Source organism: Tachysurus fulvidraco, chromosome 14, assembly GCF_022655615.1.
Source record: "Tachysurus fulvidraco isolate hzauxx_2018 chromosome 14, HZAU_PFXX_2.0, whole genome shotgun sequence".
NCBI lineage: Eukaryota > Metazoa > Chordata > Actinopteri > Siluriformes > Bagridae > Tachysurus > Tachysurus fulvidraco.
Genome location: NC_062531.1, coordinates 4,764,754 through 4,770,753, shown reverse-complemented (window position 1 = coordinate 4,770,753; position 6,000 = coordinate 4,764,754).

The window sequence follows — 6,000 nt, the reverse complement described above, 5'->3', positions numbered from 1 at the left end:
TTTACGTTTTTCGGTTTGTTTATAGCATGACGAACTTCAAAAAAAGAGAGAAAAAAGACTTAAAAATGCATTTAAAACTCAAATTTTCAAGAGTTAAATGATTCGTCTCCTACAGTATAACCTCACACTTGTAGGTCATTTATTCCTTTAGTAAAAAAAATAAAAAATCGTGTAACACAGAAATTGGTAGAAAAGAACACGAAGTAAAAAAAATAATAAATTAAAAAAGTGATTGCATACAAACTCTTTTGCTAACTCATCTAATTGTTGCCTGCAGGAGAAGCTCTTCGTTAAAGATGGTGGAAGTTTCCATTAGCTGCGATGTTACAGATCTCATCACAGATCGCCATAATTCTTTACTTCCATTGTTCAACGTAAAGCTAAATTTAACCACAGCGATAATCAGCAGGAGGTTTGCTTTTGTCAGCAATGAAGTGAAAGACTACACTCTATTACGCTACTTCTAAATAAAGAAGAGGAGGTGTGGCATGTTTCAAATATTTACACTAGTTGTAAAGCCGAGGCTGGACAAAGCATAAATATTGCATTTATTTTGACGTTGGTTCTTGTGTCTGCTTGTAGAATTGACCCGAGTGTACGGACGGATCGGCTCGGAGCGAGATCGTTCTTTGTTGTGCGGATTTGCTCCCAGGTGCTGCGGTACACTCCGAATGTCGTCTGGTTCGTCACAATGCAAGAAAAAAAAGATTTCATTTCTTCCATATGGTATAACAAGCGTTTTTTGGCTCGACGTGGGCTGCTGCCAGTGCTTCCCCATGTCACAGAGGACTTTAAGTAACTCAGCTAAGGATTAAACTATGCACAAACACCACGCTTTACATAATTAAATAGTCACAGTAGCGTTTAAATGAGTGCAAATAAGTCAAGAGTATATTTGTTAATTCTACTCCAGTGATTAATGGAAAATAATGGCATTTTGGCTGCTAGGCAATGACGTGCAGCAGGTCTGACCTCCAGCTTAATGATCTCTGACAGCAGCATTTCCTTTCTCAATGCCACCGAAACAACAGAAAGCACTTAAGTGCATCGCGGTGAGATCATTTCTAGCAGAAAAGCGATAAAGAAGTAATTAAAGCGAAATGGGGAAATGTAAACAACTCACAAAAAATGTTATAGCGGTGTTCACTTCCCCCTTAATGATATAAATATATAATATATATATATATATATAGCATGTATGGTAGATAAAGCTTGTAATATAGACTAATAAAGACTGGGGAAAAAAGCATGGTATGATTTTTCTAGCCCCGGATTCCCGTTCTTGTCTAACAGGGGTGAAATCTGCTGATGTCTCATCCCAAGGTCTGATTGGTTGAACATATCAGGAGATTTCTTCATCAATCCAGTTATCTAGTGCCTACAACCATGCCACAAAGTCAATGAGATCACATTTATTCTCCATTCTGCTGTTTCCCCTGAACATAAGAAAAGTAAAATGTATTCTGGACAAAAAGGATTCAGATAACAGCACAGTAGCATCAGGTAGCTTATACTATATACAGTATTATATATACAGTACTGTGCAAAAGTTTCAGACAGGTGTGAAAAAATGCTGTAAACAAAGAATGCTTTCAAAAATGGAAGTTTTAAACATTTATTTTTATAAACGAACAAAATGCAGTGAATGAACAAAAGAGAAATCTAAATCAGATTAAAATTTGGTGTGACCAACCTTTGCCTTCAAAACAGCAGCAATTCTTCTAGGTACACTTGCACACAGTTTTGAAGGAACTCGGCTGGTACAGTAGGTTGTTCCAAACATCTTGGAGAACTGACCACAGATCTTCTGTGGATGTCGGCTTTCTCACATCCTTCTGTCTCTTCATGTAATCCCAGACACACTCGATGATGTTGAGATCAAGGCTCTGTGGGGGTCATGCCATCGCTTCATGCTGGTTTGAAGGCAAAAGGTAGTAAGACCAAATATTGATTTAAACTGACAGAAATAAACACTCATTATTTATTTATATTTCTGAAAGCATTCTTTGTTTACAGCATTTTTTCACACCCGCCTAAAACTTTTGCACAGTACTGTCTATATATATATATATAAAAAAAAAATATAACATTTTTAAAAATGACCCAAAAAATTCTGTTTAAAAGAAATGACAAAAACAACATCTTTTGTGTTCTTTTTTTTTTTTTTTCTGAAAGTCTAAATGAAAATTTAGATTTACAGAATAAATTCATTTAAAAAATATATATTATTAAATATTTTATTATTTTTTAATAATATAAATTCATTTAAAAAATATATATTATTAAATACATTTTTTAAATATTTTTTATCTGTTTTTTATTATATTTAATAATATATTTTAATATTTAAAGTTGTTTGAGTGCTGACTGAACATTTCAGACTAAGGTCATTTGTCATGGATTAAATAGATCAATTCCTTTAACGATTCTATAATGACTGTAATTCTTCTTTACTTTTCAGTTCTTCTTTAATACCGAGGTTATAAATCCAGTGAAGAAACACAATCACACTCCTCTTCCTCTATTTCTCAAACCTGCTACACTCTTTTCCCTCTAACCCCCTTCCCTCCTTTTCCCAGCATCAGACTAACTTCTCTTCACTTGCCTCATCAGCTTGATTATATTTCACTTAAATCTCCATCCTTCACTCTTCTACAGAATTTGGAGAACATGGAGGAAGCCCTGCTGAGAGGTGAATGGACAGACAAGAGTGATGGAGAGAGAAAGAGCGACAGAAAGAAAGAAGGGAAGAAAGAAAGAAAAAAGAGACATTATTTATTCATGATGCATCCGTAATGATTTCTATTACCAGATAGATTGCCTTCTGTTAATGGCCACTCTCCTTTATCTCTCTCTATATTTCTCCTGAGTCGTTTTTATACTGCAGAACAGAATACGGCATCGACGGCATGGATGAGGGCAGAATGGATGAACTGAGATCAGCGAGGTGGGGTGAGAACAACGAGAGAGAGAGAGAGAGAGAGAGAGAGAGAGAGAGAGAGAGAGAGAGAGAGAGAGAGAGAGAGGGACGGACAGAGATAGAGAGAGAGACAGAGAGAGAGACTGAGAGACAGGGACAGAGAGAGAGAGAGAGAGAGAGAGAGAGAGAGAGAGAGAGAGAGAGAGAGAGAGAAGGGTAGACAGAGAGAGAGTAAGGGAGACAGAAAGAGAGAGAGAGACAGGGAGAGAGAGACAGGAGAACTCTGACAGAGGGAGAGAGATAGAGAGTGAGGGAGAGAGAGAGAGACAGAGAGTGAGGGAGACAGAAAGATAGAGAGAGACAGGGAGAGAGGGAGACACAGAGAGGGAGACAGAGAGAGACAGGGAGAGAGAGACAGGGAGAGAGAGACAGGAGAACTCTGACAGGGAGAGAGACAGAGAGAGACAGAGAGTGAGGGAGACAGAAAGATAGAGAGAGACAGGGAGAGAGAGAGACACAGAGAGGGAGACAGAGAGAGACAGGGAGAGAGAGAGACTCAGGTGTTGGAGGAGTATGAGATTGATAATAGATGTATTTTCATACGTCTGTTTTCATTGACAAAGATAAATAGTTGAAGAAAAGTCTCATGAATTTTTAATTCTAAATGAAACGTGTGCATTAGCGTTTGACAGAACGGCTTTTCCTTTGTCAAAGGGGTTAAACACCTGCATGTATATGTAACAGATTCATATTTATCTTCACCATGTCAACCTTTACACTTTTCTTCTATATGAATGAGTTAATCAACTGTTGCTATAGAAACAATAACGGATAAGAACAAAGGCATTAATAAATACGTATAAGAATTCTAATTAAAATAATAGATATCGTTTATCGGATCCTTCCTTCGGGATGAATCGTATTTCTCCTCGGATCGCTGTTCACGCGCAGGGTTGACGGCATTGTGAAGCTTCGCACGCGTCAGTTAATTCACTTCTGCCGGCGGCTTAGTAACTCGAGAGCAACATCCAGATGATCTGTGATTTGTTTTGGAATATATCACCGACATGTCCATTATATGCACGTCAGTCATGTCTGCGCACACCTCTTAAACCCTGCGCATACATTTCCAGTCTCCAATAACCCGAGCTCTGTTATTATTTGTCTCCGTCGGAAATAATGCATGACGCGCGGACGCTTCTCGCTTTTAAGAATCTCACAGATTCTTTTGATACACCGATATATAGATATGAACTCTTCAGGCTAAGCAAAGTGACTCTGTACATATACGGTTACTTTATTTGTAACACGTGTCGAGGGAAGGCAACTTTAGCCTGACGTGACCGTTTGGCCGAGCGGATCTGGTTTTGAAATCAATATGGACTCCATTGAGTGGGAAGTGGGCTATGACCCGTCTGTCACACTGATCTCTGTATCTGTTTCATCATCATGTCAAGTTTTGGCATCTCTGCATCACTTAAGCCTCATCGAGTCACTGGATAATGGATGAAGACTCGAACAGGCCTGCAGGGAAGTAGCAGTGTAGCATCGCAATTTAATCTCCCACCGCCGGCAGGTTTACTGTTTATTTATTCTGCGAGGTCCGGCGGCGTCACGTCGAGTCGACACCCAAGGACGGGCGGAACAAGTTGGGGAGTAAATATAGGCTGTGATTTGAAGGGAAGTCTGTGGGTCTATTTGTTTATCGCAGTGGCCTTCGATTTCATTCCCTTTTCATATCGATTCACAATTTTCTTTTTTTTTATTATTAAAAAAAAAGATCTAATAACCGAACTATGAAGAGACATGAAATATAATTAAAGAGGTTTTTTTTAACTCCACATAAAGTATTAACTTAGCATTAATTAACACTTTTTATCAACATTTAACACTCATTAACAGCATTTTATTTATTTGTTTGTTTGTTTGTTTGTTTGTTTGTATTTTTGCTCCTGGCTCTGTTTATAAGTTCAATAAAGAAAGGACACACGACACACGGGAATGAGATGCAGTCTGAGCCGATCGTTATAGCGATACTGCCTGTAAACACAGTAACCTGCGTATTCAAGACATCTGAAAGGATTTGTTTCCTTTAGTTTTTATTTTGTTTTCTTATAAATCCTCAGGTGCTGAAATATCTGGTACGTAATCCGATTGCTTGAAGGTTTATTACATTTTGGGAAAACAACAGAACAGAAATAAACAGAAATATCAGCAAGACAGAGAGAGATGAATGCTGGATGAGTTCGTAGACAGGCAGAATTTCAAAAATACCAAATATTACTGTGTAATTGATGTTAATTCAGTATGACACGGTGGTACGCTGGGTAACGTCCCAGGTTTGGTCTTAACCACAGATCCATTTCAATGTGAAGTTTTGTATCTGCTACTCATATCCACATGACTGATCTCTGGGTTCCTTGGATTTCTTCCACAAGTAGCTGTTACTACAGTTGAGACCTACACTAGAGATAATCAATTTCATTTTTATTTTTTTATAATTCCAAACCACAAGGATCTGTACAAGCTGGGCTCGTGACTGGCACTGAGAGTTAACTCTTCAGTGGCTGGGTTAGTTCCCTTTACAGGAATCAAGCAACAGCAATAAGAGTGTGGGATAATGCTGCTGGACCACCATTCATTCATTCATTCATTTTCTACCGCTTATCCAAACTTCTCGGGTCACGGGGAGGCTGTGGCTATCTCAGGCGTCATGGGGCATCAAGGCAGGATACACCCTGGACGGAGTGCCAACCCATCGCAGGGCTCACACACTCTCATTCACTCACACACTCACACTATACGGACCATTTTCCAGAGATGCCAATCAACCTAGCATGCATGTCTTTGGACTGGGGGAGGAAACCGGAGTACCCGGAGGAAACCCCTGAGGCACGGGGAGAACATGCAAACTCCACACACACAAGACGGAGATGGGAATCGAACCCCCAACCCTGGAGGTGTGAGGCAAACGTGCTAACCACTAAGCCACCTTGACCCCCGCTGGACCACCAGGAGAGTACAAATAACACTAAAATAAAATTAAAAAATCAATCTATCAAGCAACATTTTGTAGCTGA